This window comes from Kogia breviceps, chromosome 4 (assembly GCF_026419965.1).
Source record: "Kogia breviceps isolate mKogBre1 chromosome 4, mKogBre1 haplotype 1, whole genome shotgun sequence".
NCBI lineage: Eukaryota > Metazoa > Chordata > Mammalia > Artiodactyla > Physeteridae > Kogia > Kogia breviceps.
The window spans coordinates 47,052,903-47,071,504 of record NC_081313.1 but is presented as its reverse complement, the minus strand read 5'-3'; the positions used below and the strand labels follow the sequence as shown (position 1 = coordinate 47,071,504).

General features: G+C 37.2%; 1 protein-coding gene across 2 annotated transcripts in view; it reads left to right on the top strand.

Moving 5' to 3' along the window:
• The window catches only part of PDE4D (phosphodiesterase 4D), a 1,495,323-nt gene that overhangs the window by 987 nt on the left and 1,475,734 nt on the right, over positions 1–18,602 (top strand). The window lies entirely within an intron of this gene.

Genomic DNA, 18,602 nt, shown 5'->3' with positions numbered 1-18,602 from the left:
AAGAAGCATATTAAACACACACAGACAACAGTGGTAACAGAAAAAAGCATGTGGATTGGGATGTGTGGTGGGAACGGATCAAATCCCAAGGAAGCCGTTGTTAGGTTTGTGTAGTTGCTGGGGGTGGCTTCTGTTGCTAACCAGGTTGAAGATAAAGCCGGAGCAGACTGAAATGAGCGACTAGAAAACATCAGCATTATTTTACCATCTATAGCATACACTGCAGGATAGAATTAATACGAGTGTAGACTGGTGAGTGCAAGCAGTTCACTTTTTACTTTGAAAACATGATTGATTTTATCCTAACCTATCATAAAAAAATTGGGCTTTTGTCTATGAAGTTAATGTGTAAAAATAAATAATTTTTCTTCCTCCCAAATCATTTTTATACCTTTCCTCAATACAGCACAAAGTTAGGTAATTTCTTATAATTTGGGGTTGTTTTCCAGTTTGCTTTTTGTCTAATTTTTCCTCTTTAGACTTAAAGATACAAATGTATATATTTATGCTATGTATAAGCCTCAAGCATAAATCATTTGAACAGCTTTTAAAATCACAGGTTTCTGTGGCAAATATAAACTTCTAATAGCTAGAGTAGTTACTTGCCAATTCCTAAAAAATATTATTTTTATACCCAAGAGTGGTTTATTTTTGGTTGCACCTATTTAAATGACATGATTTAGTCAGTAGGAAAGAAATAGTAGTGGTGCTTTTTGCAAAATTTTATGTTTTGGTCACACTGAAGTGTAAAGTTTTGTTGTTAAAATATTTTTGCCCTCTAAAATATGACCCCTTTTAGGTCACAGCAATAGATGAGGTTTATAAAAGAAGAGAAAAGTAATTAACATAGAATCCTTTTCTGTGTCAGCCAAGTGTATGTGAAATAGTTTTAAAAAGTGTAATTCTAATACATTCTTTCAGAAATACATTTAGTTTGTGAAGAAACAGTATAAGCTTCTTTATCATGATAGTATACTGCGTTCATTTATTGGGTTTCTGTGGCTGTAGATGCTAATAGTAATAGTTGACATTCACTGTTCTACATTCCTAACTGACTGTAACAGTGGAAGAAAGTAGTGCATCTGTTGAGGGACTATAATCTCGCCTCTCCAGGTGGTTCGGGACCTATCTACAGTGAGAAATGGTAGGGGTGGAAACTGCTTTCTCTGAACTAGTTTCTGACCTCTAAGCCGGCTCCTTTTCTTGCCATAGGGTCAGTGTAGCTTTCTTGGTATAGCAATCACATTCCCTTCCAGCTTTCTGTGCCTTCATTCTTCATAGCATTAACTTGCTTGAGCTCTTATTGAGATGAATCAAATAAAAAAATGACTTTGCTTAATTATCAAACGTTAATCAGCTGCTCATGCAATTCAGCAGGTGTTCAGAACGTGGCTCAGGAAAATTCTGGTGGAAGTATTGACATCTTGCATTGGTGCTTCCTCCAGGACCTTCATCTTTCAGTTCTCCCTGAGATGCCGGGGTTACATCTCTTTTTCATGAAAGGGCAGGATATTAAGAAAAGAAAGAGTAGAGGTGTGCCAGGTGTCCAGTGGACAGGTATCCATGAGCAAGGTGTTGTGAAAAAAGGAAACATTTTCCAAATAGCAGTAGTTGATCTGTTTTCACTCTCCTCCTCTTTATTTTCTATAGCCATTTTTGTCTGACTGTGGAAGTTCTTTTGCAGATAAGGTTCTGTAAAACTATGCATATCTGCCATAGACAGATGGATTTGACAAAAGATATATCCAAAAAGGAATGTATTACATCATGAACTTGCAAAGCATTCATGAATACAAATTGGCTTTTGGCAACTATTAACACTACCTGCTAAAGCAATGACATCAATCCAAGTTGAAAGAAAATATTATTTCTTGATTGAATTACATTTTCCAGTGTTTCATTTGGTAAGTTTTGCTTTTGGAAAGACTTACTCTTCTCTAAGACATTTTTTCCACTGTTATATATAGGACTAATCTTATTGCTTAGTCTTGCCAATGAATTTAATTGTTCTTAGTTGGTGTTTTCAAAAGACTCGCTGTTCCACCTGGAACATGTTTTAAAGAAGGTGGAGCAAAACAAATGAAACGATCCCCCCCATCGCTACCACAAAGAGTTTAACTCTTTAGAATTGTATGCTTCCTTCTGTTTGTGGAGCTCGACACTACCCATTGGAAGAGGAGGAGCTTTCATTTAATTTAAAAAAAATCATTTTTTCCACTTTAATTATATAGTGTATGCAGGTGATACAATTTTTCATTATATTAGTCACTGGCCAGAATTGTATCCTTCCAATTTCCAATTTCAAGAAGCAGAAAAACTTAGTGAATTAATCTTGGAGTCAGTGAGATCATGCTCAAGTCATTAAATTTTTCTAAGCCTCAGTCTCTATGTCTATAAAATGAAAATAATGATATATGTCCTGGTATTTTACTGTATTGGTGAATATCAGCAGCATGATGAGAAAGTGCTGATTAAAGAACGTTTTGATTCTTTGTGCATTGTGATCTACTGTACAACTATACATTATTATCACTGCAGAAGATCATAGCACTAGTTAGCTTCCTTTACTTCTAAGAGCGAGTTCCCGGTATTGGATAAGTACTTTTTAAAGCAAAGAACGTCTTCACTGTTTGATCTTGAAAAATTACAAAGGTTTTCAGAGCCTCAGTCCTCATCTGTCTGTTGCTTGAGTATTAAAAATACCAGTATGGTTACCATGACAATAAAAAAGTGATATTGTATGTGAAAATATATTTAGTAAACTTCTAAGTGCCATGTAAATCTTACTTATGACAACTGTTATCAGAATATTAATAAAAGGTATAATTGTCAGTTTTTAAAATGGAAAGTATCACACACATTTCTTTTTAAAAAAATCATATGATTCCATTCATATAAAATATACAGAACAGGCAAATTCACAGAGACAGAAAATAGATTAATTGTTGCCAGGAACTGGGGGGAGAATGCATGGGGAGTGACTGCTAATAGACATACATTTCTAATGTATGTGATCAAACTGATTAGTTTGATTAGCTTTCTAAGCTATGTCTGCTTCCCTCAAACAGGGTGGATTTTCTTGTTGGTTAAGCTGGTGCCATGACTTTCCTTCCACTTAGATATAGCACAAAGCCAATAGTCAGATAAGCATTCCCTCACAGTCTATATTTAGAACTGTTAATGACAAAGTTTTAGAGGGCATAGTTTCCTCAGAGGAAAAAATGAGTTAGAAAATTTAGACTGACAGATGTTCTTGGGCTTTTTATTCCTGTTTTGACTCTCTTTATTAAATTTAACTAACGAAATAAACATGTAGGTTAAGGTGAGGCTTATTCCTAGGTCTTTTCATCCCAGGAATAAAATGAATGGTCAAAATGACTTTCTGAATGATTTAGAAAGTTCAGTCAGCAGTTTTGAATCCCACATTTTTAACTAGTCCTACTCTGGAAGGTCATCACACTTTTTGGAAGATTGGCCACAGGTGTATCCTACGTTTTCGGCTGCTTAAGTGCACTGTTGTTAAGAGTTTGATTATTTTCTAATAGTATTATTGGTTAGTCTGAGACAGTTCTACCACCTATAGGATCTCTCTCTTTTTTTAAAAGATGAAACCATACAGGGAGCACAATAAGTAAAACAAATATAAAAATGAAATGAATCCTCTCTTATCTTTATCCTACATACTTCACCCAGCAATTTATGAGGGGACTTTACAGAAATGAAGGAATTTCATTTGTAGTATAGTAAAAAATTTTTTTTTAATTTTAAAAATTTATTTATTTTTAGAAGATGTTGGGGGTAGGAGTTTATTAATTAATTTATTTATTTTTGCTGTGTTGCGTCTCGTTTCTGTGCGAGGGCTTTCTCTAGTTGCAGTGAGTGGGGGCCACTCTTAATCGCGGTGCGCGGGCCTCTAGCTATCGCGACCTCTCTTGTTGCGGAGCACAGGCTCTAGACGCGCAGGCTCAGTAGTTGTGGCTCACGGGCCTAGTTGCTCTGCGGCATGTGGGATCTTCCCGGACCAGGGCTCGAACCCGTGTCCCCTGCATTAGCAGGCAGACTCTCAACCACTGCACCACCAGGGAAGCCCCTAAAATTTATTTTTTTATTGAGCTATAGTTGTATAATATTATATAAGTTTCAGGTGTACAGCATAGCGATTCACAATTTTTAAAGGTTATACTTCATTTAAAGTTATTATAAAACATAAACTATAGTCCCTGTGCTATATATATAATATATATATAATACAGGATTATATATATCTGGTATATAATATATATATATTATATACAGGTTATAATATATCCTGTAGCTTATTTATTTTATACATAGTAGTTTATATTTCTTTTCTTTTTTCTTTTTTTTTTTGCTGTATGCGGACCTCTCACTGTTGTGGCCTCTCCTGTTGCGGAGCACAGGCTCCGGACGCACAGGCTCAGTGGCCATGGCTCACGGGCGCAGCCTCTCCGTGTCATGTGGGATCCTCCTGGACTGGGGCACGAACCCGTGTCCCCGGCATCGGCAGGCGGACTCTCAACCACTGCGCCACCAGGGAAGCCCTATAGTAGTATATATTTCTTAATCCCCTACCCCTATCTCGCTCCTCCCCCTTCCCTCTCCCAGGAGATACACACACACCACATCTTTATCTATTTATCTGTTGATGGACACTTAGGTTGCTTCCATATCTTGCCTATTGTAGATAGTGCTGCTATGAACATTAGAGTGCATGTATCTTTTCAAAACAATGTGGGGTTTTTTGGTTTGTTTTTTTATATCCAGGAGTGGAATTAATGGATCATATGGTAGTTCTATTTTAGTTTTCTGAGAAACCTCCATACTGTTTTCCACAGTGACTACACCAATTTACATTCCCACCCACAGTGTACAATGGTTCCCTTTCCTCCACACTGACATTTGTTATTTGTGGTCTTTTTGGTGATAGCCATTCTGACAGGTGTGAGGTGATATTTCATTGTGGTTTTAATTTGCATTTATCTGATGGTTAGTGATGTTGAGCATCTTTTCATGTGCCTGTTGGCCATTTTTATGTATCTTTTGGAGAAATGTCTATTTAGGTCTCCTGCCCATTTTTTGATTGGGTTGTTTGTGGTTTTTTTGATATTGAGTTGTATGAGCTGTTTATGTATTATGTTTTGGATATTAACTGCTTGTTGGTCACATCATTTGCAAATATTTTCTCCTGTTCCATAGTTTTTCTTCCATTCCATTGATGGTTTCCTTTACTGTGTAAAAGCTTTTAAGTTTAATTAGGTTAGATCCCATTTGTTTACTTTTGCTTTTATTTCCTTTGCCTTAGGAGACAGATCCAAAAAAATGTTGCTATGATCCATGTCATAGAGTGTTCTATGTTCCCTTCTAGGAGTTTTATGGTTTCAGGGCTTACATTTAGGTCTTTAAACCATTTTGAGTTTATCTTTGTATATGGTGTGAGGAATGTTCTAATCTCATTGTTTTACATGTGTCTGTCCAGTTTTCCCAGCACCACTTGTTGAAGAGACTATGTTTTCTCCATTGTATGTTTTTGCCTCCTTTGTCATAGATTAATTGACCAATGGTACATGGGTTTATTTCTGGGCTGTCTATCCTGTTCCATTGATCTGTGTGTATGTTTTTGTGCCAATACCATACTGTTTTGATTACTGTAGGTTTATAGTATAGTCTGAAGCCAGGCAGCATGATACCTCCAGCTCTGTTCTTTCTCAAGGTTGTTTTTGGCCATTTGGGATCTTTTATGTTTCCATACAAATTTTACAGTTATTGTTCTAGTTCTGTGAAAAATGCCCTTGGTATTTTGGTAGGGATTGCATTGAATCTGTAGATTGCCTTGGGTAGTATGGTCATTTTTAACAGTACTCATTCTTCCAATCCTTGAACATGATGTATCTTTCCATCTGTTTGTGGTGTCTTCAGTTTATTTCATCAGTGTCCTATAGTACAGGTCTTTTGCCTCCAGGTAGGTTTATTCCTAGGTATTTTATTCTTTTTGATGCTATGGTAAATTGGATTGTTTCCTTAATTTCTCTTTCTGATAGTTTGTTGTTAGTGTATAGAAATGCAACAGATTCTATATGTTAATTTTGTAATCTGCAACTTTACTGAATTCATTGATGAGCTTTAGTAGTTTGTTGATGGTTTCTTTAGGATTTTCTATATATAGTATCATGTCATAATGACACAGTTTACTTCTTCCTTTCCAATTTAGATTCCTTTTATTTCTCTTTCTTGTCTGATTTCTATGGCTAGGACTTCTACTACTGTGTTGAATAAAAATGGCAAGAGTGGGTATCCTTTTCTTGTTCCTGATCTTAGAGGGAATGCTTTCACCTTTTCACTATTGAATATGATGTAGCTGTGGGCTTGTCATATATGACCTTTATTATGTTGAGGTATGGTCCCTCTATAAAGACTTTCTGGAGAGGTTTTATTATAAATGGATGTTAAATTTTATCAAAAACTTTTTCTGTATCTACTGAAATGATTATAGTACAGTTTGAAAACTGCCATCTGTAACCATTGTCCTGACTTTCTTGTACCTTTAATGATTGGATAAGACCACTCTTCAGTAATTTAAAATTATAATTAAAGAATATTTTTAACTCCTTTGTTCCCCCCAGGTTTACTGAGATATAGTTGACATATAACATTGTGTACGTTTAAGGCATACAATGAGTTGATTTGATACATTTAGATACAATAGTCCTCTCTTGTCCAAGGTGTGACTTTCTGCAGTTTCAGTTACTCAAGGTCAACCAAGGTCCAAAAGTATTAAATGGAAAATTCCAGAAATAAACTAGTCATAAGTTTTAAATTACATGCCACTCTGAGTAGTGTGATGAAATCTCATGCCTTTCTCCTTCTCCTCCCTCCCAGGACGTGTACCATCACTTTGCCTACCTGCTAGTCACTTAGTAGCCATCTGATTATCAGATCAGCTGTAAAGGTATAATAGTGCTTGTGTTCAAGTAACCTTCATCTTACTTAATAATGGCTCCAAAGTGCAATAGTAGTGATACTGGCAATTCAGATGAACTTTATTATAGGTAAGTAAGTGTAGGGAAAAATAGTATGTATAGAGTTTGTACTATCCATGGTTTTAGGCATCCACTGGGGGTCTTGGAACATATCTCTCAAGGATAAGAGGGGACTACTGTATTGCAAAATGATTGCCACTATTGTATTAGCTAACATCTGCATCATGTCACCTAGGTGCCATTTTTCTTTTCTTGGTGAGAATGTTTAAGATTTACCCTTTTAGCAACTTTCAAGTATATAATACAATATTATTAGCTATAATTTCTGTGCTGTACATTAGATCCCTGTAACTTTTTCATATTATAACTGGAAGTTTCTACTCTTACACTAACGTTTCCCCCTTTCCTCCACCTCCAGACCCTGGCAAACATCATTCTACTCTCTATTTCTATAAATTCAGCTTTTTTAGATTTCACATATAAGTGAGGTCACACAATATTTGTCTTTCACTTATTTCACTTAGCACAGTGCCCTCAAGGTTCGTCCATATTATTGCAAATGGCAGAATTTCCTTCTTTTTTTGTGGCTGAATAATATTCTTCTCTGTGTTTTTTTTTTTTTTTTTTTTTGTGTGTGTGTGTGTGTGTGTGTGTATATCTATCATTATTGAAAAACCATTCATCCATGGATGGACATTTAGGTTGTTTCCATATCTTGGTCATTGTGAATAACGCTGCTATGAACATGGGGTGCAGATATATATCTCTTAGAGATAGTGATTTCATTTCCTTCAGATATATACCCAGAAGTGGGACTTATGGATCATATGGTGGTTCTATTTTTAATATTTTGAGGAGCCTCTGTACTATTTTCCATAGTGGTTTTACCAATTTACCGAAATGGATATTCCTGATGGGCAAATTTCTCCCATTCAAGTGGTTTTCTTGTGGCACTTTTCTCATCACCTAATTATCACCAGTTTCCAGGTCCTTGTGCTTTGGCAAAGGGGAAAACAAGTAGAGGATTGCTCACATTCTTTAGGCCAGAGTTTGGTCACCTAATGGCCTCACCAAATATAAAGGAGGCTGGGACATGAGTCCTATTTGTCTCCAGGAAAAATAGAAAGTTGGTTTATTGGTCAACTCACCAATTTATGCCATATCTTTTGTTCTTTTCTTTTCTATTCTTTCCTTTTCTTTTTGTTTTTTCCTTCTTCTCCTCCCCTCCCCTCCCTTTCCCTTCTCTCTCCTACTGTCTCCAACCCTCTCCTCTTCTCTCCTTTCTTTTCTGTTATTTAATAGGGCTACATAGGATCCAAGCCTTGAGTCTGACCACTATGTATAAGTTAGATTTAAAAAATTATAATCTTCACCATCTAGAAAAAATTAAGAATACGATTTAACTTTTCAATTCTTAATCCCATATGTTAACAATTTTCCAAGGTTATTTACATATGGTTGAAAATGATGATTATAGGGATTACCATTGATTTAACATGTATGTCCAATAGTGAAGAAAGTGGTAATGGAATGTTTTTCTCCTCCCACATAGCCCATCCTCTTCTGTGTCAGGTGTTTGAATCTCTTGCTTTGTAGTTTTAGAAAAAGGTAGGAAGAAAATGAAAAACAGGCAACAACTATAAAATGACTGATCAAAATTTCTCCACTCTTTCCTGTTCCTTGAGAATTGTGTAAATTTTGCAATGAATGCTAGCTTTTTATTGGGGAAGAGTGCTATAAAGAGAGTGTACAGCTTTTGGAGAAATGTTTCTTGCCTGAAGTTGAACAAATGGTGGAATTAATATAAACTTGGTTTGTAGTCTTTCTATTTTCTAGAGGCTACAAAGATTTCTTTCCACTCTGAACTTTTGGAGATTAGCAAAAATATTTATATGACAAACAAAAAAGAACACAGATGCCTACTCAGTAACCAAAAATATTTTTCACATCATTGCTATTTAAAAAAAAAAATCTCCCACAAACTTTTAATTTTCTTTTAATGAACATCATAAACCAATTTTAGTCCTTTACTCTGGATGTATTAGAGTCAAATATTTTTGTTGGGTGATAAGTCAGTAGTAACCTCAGTTATTTTACCAAATTACTTTCCTCCAATATAAGCCAAATTTACAATTAAGTTATTTAAGAAATAAAGGCAACAAATAAATATCTGTTTTAATCTTCATGTCCTGACCTAAGAAATAGAAGGACTTAACCATTTCACGTCCTCATGTTTATCTGATAGAACTAGGAATGCCTAAAAAGAATTTTCCCATAACTCCATTTACTTGTTTATTTTCCTGGCACATTCCAGAAACACTTTTAAAGGCAACACTGAAAAAGCATAAAATATCTTCATCTAACATCCAAGCAATCTTTTTATTTTGGTGGAACTGAACAAAAATAATAGACACTTAGAATCTTTACCCTGAGGCATTGAAAAACAGTAACAATTCTAAATTCTTAGATTGTGAAGATTATATTGTATTTAGTAGAGGTTTTACATATATCTTATCATGTTCATGGTCTTTGAAATAAGGCAGCCCACATGTAGTTATAAGGTAATTCCTTGGCATAGTGTAGTAATTGGAAAACTGGTGTTTGGAGCCAGACTGCCTGGGTTCAGATCCCACACTTAGTGGCTGTTTTACCCTGGGCAAGTTATTCAGTCTCCTTGTACCTCCATTCTTTATCTGAAAAATGGGACAATAATAGTACCTACTTGGTTGGATTGTTGTGTATGTTAAATAAATTAATATGTGTAAAACACTTGGAAGGATGCATGACTCATAGTAAGTGCTTTATAAATGTTTGTCTTCCTATTATTATTATCTCAGAAATTATTTAATAAAATATATATTCTAGATACCTAAAGTTTCTTCAGTTAGTTCCAAAACTTCTGGTGGCCAGTTTTCATGGATCTTTCTAAATGGATCTTATGTGTCTCCATGTTTCTTCTGTCTTAAAGAGATTAAAAGGAATCTCTCCTTTGTTGATTCAGAGTCATCATTCTAAGTAAGTGATATTGAGTCATGTGATATTGAAATCATTAAGATGATGTTAAAGTGCTTAGGGAGAGTGTTTTGCCCCTAAACTAGCTGATACAGACTGCTCTGCTGTTTCAGTCCTCTGGCTGTGTTCTGAAGGATTTTGGCCCTCACTATACTGGCCTACACTAGCACCCTTGATTTGAAATACCTGCTTCAATTTTGCTATAGGTTGTAAGCAAGAATATAGCCCAGTTTTTTAAAATTGTGTACAAAATGAGAGAATAAAACTTCACTCAGGATGTCAGTCCTCCCTTGAGAGTAAATAAGGACATGAGTGCATTTTTCCCTTCTGGTTGAGGGATATGTTTCACAACAGGGATTGGTAAACTACTGTTTGTGGGCCAAACCTGTTTTTATAAATAAAGCTTTATTGGAATATATCTACACTCATTTGTTTGTACATCGTCTGCTGCTGCTTTCACACCAGGGCAGAGTTGAGTAGTTGCTGCAGAGGCCATATGGCCTGCAAAGCCTAAGGAATTTACCGTCTGACCTTTTATGGAAAATGTTTACCAAACCCTGTACTCAATCTTTTAATCTGGGCAGAGTCTGAAATAAATGACATGTTACTTTGCTTAATAGTCTCACTTAATTGGCAAATTCAGTTATCTGGAGCACTGTCTCTCCTAGATATATTTTTGATAAACAAGAATTTATTGGGAGAGATTGGTTCAAGATGGCAGAGTAGAAGGACATGTGCTTACTCCCTCTTGGAAGAGCACCAGAATCATAACTAACTGCTGAACAATCATCAAAAGGAATACACTGGAACTCACCAAGAAAGATACCCCACATCCAAAGACAAAGGAGGAGCCATGATGAGATGGTAGGAGGGGCGCAATCACAATAAAATCAAATCCCATAAGTGCTGGGTGGGTGACTCACAAACTGGAGAACACTTATACCACAGAAGTCCACCCCCTGGAGTGAAGGTTCTGAGCCCCATGTCAGGCTTCCCAACCTGGGGGTCTGGCAACGGGAGGAGGAATTCCTAGAGAGTCAGACTTTGAAGGCTAGTGGGATTTTATTGCAGGACTTCGACAGGACTGGGGGAAACAGAGAATTAACTCTTGGAGGGCACATACAAAGTAGTGTGCACATCGGGACCCAGGGGAAGGAGCAGTGACCCCAGCGGAGACTGAAACAGACCTACATGCTAGTGTTGGAGGGTCTCCTGCAGAGGCAGGGGGTGGCTGTGGCTCACTCTGAGGACAAGGACACAGGCAGCAGAAGTTCTGGGTAGTACTCCTTGCTGTGAGCCCTCCCAGAGTCTGCCATTAGCCCCACCAAAGAGCTGGGTAGGCTCCAGTGTTGGATCACCTCAGGCCAAACAACCAACAGGGAGGGAACCCAGCCCCACCCATCAGCAGACAAGCAGATTAAAGTTTTACTGATCTCTGCCCACCAGAGCAACACCCAGCTCTACCCACCATCAGTTTCCCCCATCAGGAAACCTGCACAAGCTTCTTAGATAGCCTCATCCACCAGAGGGCAGACAGCAAAAACAAGAAGAACTACAATCCTGCAGCCTGTGGAACAAAAACCACATTCATAGAAAGACAAATGAGATGAAAAGGCCAGAGGGCTATGTACCAGATGAAAGAACAAGATAAAACCCCAGAAAAACAACTAAAAGAAGTGGAGATAGGCACCTTCTAGAAAAAGAATTCAGAATAATGATAGTGAAGATGATCCAGGACCTCGGAAAAAGAATGGAGGCAAAGAACAAGAAGATGCCAGAAATATTGAACAAAGACCTAGAAGAATTAAAGAACAAACAAACAGAGATGAACAATACAATAACTGAAATGAAAACTATACTAGAAGGAATCAATAGCAGGATAACGGAGGCAGAAGAATGGATAAGTGACCTGGAAGACAGAATGGTGGAATTCACTGTTACAGAACAGAATAAAGACAAAAGAATGAAAAGAAATGAAGACAGCCTAAGAGACCTCTGGGACAACATTAAACGCAACAACATTCACATTATAGGGGTCCCAGAAGGAGAAGAGAGAGAGAAAGGACCCAAGAAAATATCTGAAGAGATTATTGTCAAAAACTTCCCTAACATAGGTAGGAAATAGCCACCCAACTCCAGGAAGTACAGAGAGTCCCAGGCAGGATAAACCCAAGGAGAAACACACAGAGACACACAGTAATCAAATTGGCAAAAACTAAAGACAAAGACAAATTATTGAAAGCAGCAAGGGAAAAATGACAAATAACATACAAGGGAATTCCCAGAAGGTCAACAGCTGATTTCTCAGCAGAAACTCTATCAGCCAGAAGAGAGTGGCATGATATGTTTAAAGTGATGAAAGGGAATAACCTAAAACCAACATTACGCTAGCTGGCAAGGATCTCATTCAGATTCGAGGGAGAAATTAAAACTTTTATGGACAAGCAAAAACTAAGAGAATTCAGCACCACCAAACAAGCTTTAAAACAAGTGCTAAAGGCACTTTAGTCAGGAAACACAAGAGAAGAAAAAAACCTATAATAACAAACCCATAACAACTATGAAAATGGTAATAGGAACATACATATAGATAATTACCTTAAACGTGAATGGATTAAATGCTCCAACCAAAAGACACAGACTCGCTGAATGGATACAAAAACAAGACCCATCTATATGCTGTGTACAAGAGACGCACTTCAGACCTAGGGACACATACAGACTGAAAGTGAGCAGATGGGAAAAGATATTCAATGCAAATGGAAATCAAAAGAAAGCTGGAATAGCAATCAGATAAAATAGACTTTAAAATAAAGAATGTTGCAAGAGACAAGGAAGGAACTACATAATGATCAAGGGATCAATCCAAGAAGAAGATATAACAATTATAAATATATACGCACACAACATAGGAGCACTTCAGTACATAAGGCAACTGTTAACAGCTATAAAAGAGGAAATTGACAGTAACACAATAATAGTGGGGGACTTTAGCACCTCACTTACACCAATGGACAGATCATCCAAACAGAAAATTAATAAGGAAACACAAGCTTTAAATGACACAATAGAACAGATAGATTTAATTGATATTTATAGGACATTCCATCAAAAAACAGCAGATTACACTTTCTTCTCAAGTGCGCACGGAACATTCTCCAGGATAGATCACATCTTGGGTCACAAATCAAGCCTCAGTAAATTTAAGAAAATTAACATCATATCAGTCATCTTTTCTGACCACAACGCTAAGAGATTAGAAATCAGTTACAGGGAAAAAAACCATAAAAAACACAAACACATGGAGGCTAAACAATATATCACTAAATAACCAAGATATAACTGAAGAAATCAAAGAAGAAATAAAAAAATACCTAGAGACAAATTACAACAAAGACAAAATGTTCCAAAGCCTATGGGATGCAGCAAAACCAGTTCTAAGAGGAAAGTTTATAGCAATACAAGCCTACTTCAAGAAACAAGAAGAATCTCAAATAAACAATCTAACCTTACACCTAAAGGAACTAGAGAAAGAAGAACAAACAAAACCCAAAGTTAGTAGGAGGAAAGAAATCATAAAGATCAGAGCAGATATAAATGAAATAGAAACAGAGAAAACAATATCAAAGATCAAAAAAACTAAAAGCTGGTTCTTTGAGAAGATAAACAAAATTGATAAACCATTAGCCAGACACATCAAGAAAAAGAGGGAGAAGACTCAAATCAATAAAATTAGAAATGAAAAAGGAGAACTTACAACAGACACCACAGAAATACAAAGCATCCTAAGAGACTACTACAAGCAACTCTATGCCAATAAAATGGAAACCTGGAGGAAATGGACAAATTCTTAGAAAGGTATAACCTTCCAGGACTGAACCAGGAAGAAATAGAAAATATGAACAGACCAATCACAAGTAATGTAACTGAACCTGTGATTAAAAATCTTCCAGCAAACAAAAGTCCAGGGCCACATGGCTTCACAGGTGAATTCTATCAAAGATTTAGAGAAGAGCTAACACGTATCCTCTCAAATTCTTCCAGAAAATTGCAGAGGAAGGAATACTCCCAAGCTCATTCTATGAGGCTATCATCACCCTGATACCAAAACCAGACAAAGATACTACAAAAAAAGAAAATTACAGACCAATATCACTCATGAATATAGATGCAAAAATCCTCAACAAAATACTAACAAACAGAATCCAACAACACATTAAAAGGATCATACATCATGATCAAGTGGGATTTATCCCAGAGATGCAAGGATTCTTCAATATATGCTAATCAATCAATGTGATACACGATATTAGCAAATTGAAGAATAAAAACTATATGATCATTTCAATAGATGCAGAAAAAGCTTTTGACAAAATTCAACACCCATTTATGATAAAAAACTCTCCAGTAAGCAGGCATAGAGGAACCTACCTCAACATAATAAAGTCCATATACGACAAACCCACAGCAAACATCATTGTCAATGGTAAAAACCTGAAAGCAATCCTCTAAGATCAGGAAAAAGACAAGGATGTCCAGTCTTGCTACTACTATTCAACATAGTTTTGGAAGTCATAGCCACGGTAATCAGAGAAAAAAAGGAAATAAAATGAATCCAATTTGGAAAAGAAGAAGTAAAACTCTCACTGTTTGCAGATGACATGGTACTATACATAGAGAATCCTAAAGATGCCACCAGAAAACTACTAGGGCTCATCAATGAATTTGGTAAAGTTGCAGGTTACAAAATTAATGCACAGAAATCTCTTGCATTCCTATACAGTAATGATGAAAATCTGAAAGAGAAATTAAGGAAACACCCCCATTTACCACTGCAACAAGAAGATTAAAATACCTTGGAATAAACCTACCCAGGGAGACAAAAGACCGGTATGCAGAAAACTATAAGACACTGATGGAAAGAAATTAAAGATGATACCAACCGAGAGATATACCATGTTCTTGGACTGGAAGAATCAACATTGTGAAAATGACTCTACTACCCAAAGCAATCTACAGATTCAGCGCAATCCCTATCAAATTACCAATGGCATTTTTTACGGAACTAAAACAAAAAATCTTAAAATTTGTATCGAAACACAAAAGACCCTGAAGAGCCCAAGCAGTGTTGAGGGAAAAAAACGGAGCAGGAGGAATCAGACTCATTGACTTCAGACTATACTACAAAGCTACAGTAATCAAGACAATGTGGTACTGGCACAAAAACAGAAACATAGATGAACGGAACAAGTTAGAAAGCTCAGAGATAAAGCGACGCACCTATGGTCAACTAATCTATGACAAAGGAGTTAAGGATACACAATGGAGAAAAGACAGTCTCTTCAATAAGTGGTGCTGGGAAAACTGGACAGCTACATGTAAAAGAATGAAATTAGAACACTCCCTAACACCATACACAAAAATAAACTCAAAATGGATTAGAGACCTAAATGTAAGACTGGACACTATAACACTCTTAGAGGAAAACATAGGAAGAACACTCTTTGACATAAATGACAGCAAGATCTTTTTTTTTTTTTTTTTTTTTTTTGCAATACGCGGGCCTCTCACTGTTGTGGCCTCTCCCATCGCAGAGCACAGGCTCCGGACACACAGGCTCAGCGGCCATGGGTCACGGGCCCAGCCGCTCTGCAGCATGTGGGATCTTCCCAGACCGGGGCATGAACCCGTGTCCCCTGCATTGGCAGGCAGATTCTCAACCACTGCGCCACCAGGGAAGCCCAGCAAGATCTTTTTTGATCCACCTCCTAGAGTAATGGAAATAAAAACAAAAATAAACAAATGGGACCTGATGAAACTAAAAAGCTTTTGCAAAGCAAAGGAAACTACAAACAAGACAAAAAGACAACCCTCAGAATGGGAGAAAATATTTGCAAACAAATCAAGGGCCAAAGGGTAATCTCCAAAATATATAATCAGTTCATGCAGCTCAATATTAAAAAAACAAACAACCCCATCAAAAACTGGTCAGAAGACATACAGATGGCCAAGAAGCACATGAAAAGCTGCTCAACATAACTAATTATTAGAGAAATGCAAATCAGACTTACAATGAGGTATTACCTCACACCAGTTAGAGTGGGAATTATCAGAAGATCTACAAACAACAAATGCTGGAGAGGGTGTGGAGAAAAGGGAACTCTCTTGCACTGCTGGTGGGAATGTAAATTGATATAGCCACTATGGAGAACAGTATGGAGGTTACTTAAAAAACTACAAAGAGAATTAACATATCACCTAGCAATCCCATTACTGGGCATATACCCAGAGAAAATTGTAATTCAAAAGGACACATGTACCCCAATGTTCATTGCAGCACTGTTTACAATAGCCGGGTCCTGGAAGCTATCTAAATGTCCATTGACAGATGAATGGATAAAGAAGATGTGGTACATATATACAATGGAATATTAACCATAAAAGGGAATGAAATTAGGTCATTTGTAGAGACTGTCATACAGAGTGAAGTAAGTCAGAAAGAGAAAAACAAATATCGTATATATATATATATATATATATATATATATTTTTTTTTTTTTTTTCAGTACTCGGGCCTCTCACTGTTGTGGCCTCTCCCGTTGTGGAGCACAGGCTCCGGATGCGCAGGCTCAGCAGCCATGGCTCAAGGGCCTAGCTGCTCTGCAGCATGTGGGATCTTCCCAGACTGGGGCACGAACCCGTGTCCCCTGCATCAGCAGGCGGTCTCTCAACCACTGTGCCACCAGGGAAGCCCCAAATATCATATATTAATGCATGTATGTGGAATCTAGAAAAATGGTACAGATGAACCGGTTTGCAGGGCAGAAATTGAGACACAGATGTAGAGAACAAACGTATGGACCCCAAGGGGGGAAGGTGGCAGGGGGCAGGTGGTGGTGTGATGCATTGGGAGATTGGGATTGACATTTATACTGTAATATGTATAAAATGGATAACTAATAAGAACCTGCTGTATAAAAAAAATAAAATAATATTCAAAAATTCAAAAAAAAAAAGAATTTATTGCAGTAGCCTGTGTTGGCTAAGTAATAAACGGCCTACAACAGCACATTTAGAACATTAAGAGGAGGTGAAAATATGTGCAAAGTTGTGGGGGAATCCTCATTTGGTATTTGTTGTTCTACTGTTATCATTGCATAGCATGACATAAAATTATGTGGCTTTCCATTGTGTTCTGTAGAATGTTCTAGAAATGTTAGCAGTTAGTAGCTGCTTTTCTTACACAATTGTCCTATGTAAATGTGAATGTAAATGCCTCTGTTGTCTCTTTTGTCACATGTAGTTCTCTGTTCTTTATCTTTCTTCTTACATATATCCCTGTTCTTTTTCTTTTCTTTAAAAAAATTGTTCTGAGTTTTCCAACAATGTATTACTCTGGAGCATAGTGTACAGAAAAGGACTCTGAACTTGGGTTTGAATTCGGATTTAGTCACTTTATGGAAGAGAAACCTTGAGGAAGTGTCACACTGCCACCCCCAACTTCAGTGTCCCTCCCTGTAAAAGGGAGAAAAGAATCCAGGCTCTGCTGACCACGTGCTATGGGCTGAATGTTTGTATCCCCTCAAAATTCATATGTTGAAATCCCAGTGTCCAATATGCTGGTATTAGGAAGTGAGCCCTTTGGGAGGTGATCAGTCATGAGGGCAGAGCCCTGATGAATGAGGTTAGTGCCCTTCTAAAGAGCCCCACAGAGTTCCCTATAGCCCCTTCTGCCACTTGAGGATAAAACAAGAAGTCTGCAACTTGGAAGAGGGCCCTCACTCAGCCATACCGGCACCCTGATCTCAGCTTCCAGAACTGTGAGAAATAAATTTCTGCTGTTTATGAGCCACCCAGCCTGTGGTATTTTGGTACGGCAGCCTGAATGGACTAAGACACCATGTGAGGGGCAGCGTGGGGCTGAGCACAGAGCAGACTCTACCAGTGTATTATTACTTGTATCTTTAATAACATTCTCAATTTTGTCCGGTTTCTTTTTATACAAAGATATATATGTTTATGGAACAGAATAGAAAATGGATTCTCCGAGATTAAAATTGTGGCTGGGTGCGAGGCTGTGAGAGTGAAGGAGGTTGGGTGGGAAAACCTCTTCAAACAGCATATGCATTGCTCTGTGTCTGCTTCCCTAGTCACATGTCTAATGTGAAAGTTTATGCTTTCGTGCAGTCCTCCTGGGAAACGTGCAAAGGAAAAAGGAAGAAGGGTAACCTTGGAAGAGGAAAAAGATAGTGCTTATGTCAGTACAGAAGTCTGAATAGAAGCAAATTATGGTTGGTTTATTTTAGCTACAGTTCTGTGAATGAGTTTCATATGTGCACAGGAAGGTTGTTAATTCTTTGGATATGAAAGAAGGAATAGTTTAATGAAAATAGACTCTAGTGCTGTGGAAAACAGAAGTTCCCAGTGATGAGGCTAGGGTAGAATGACTGAAGGGTGAAGAAAACATATGTGGTTCCATTTTTAAAAAAAATAATTAATTAATTTATTTATTTTTGGCTGTGTTGCGTCTTTGTTTCTGTGCGAGGGCTTTCTCTAGTTGTGGCAAGTGGGGGCCACTCTTCATCGCGGTGC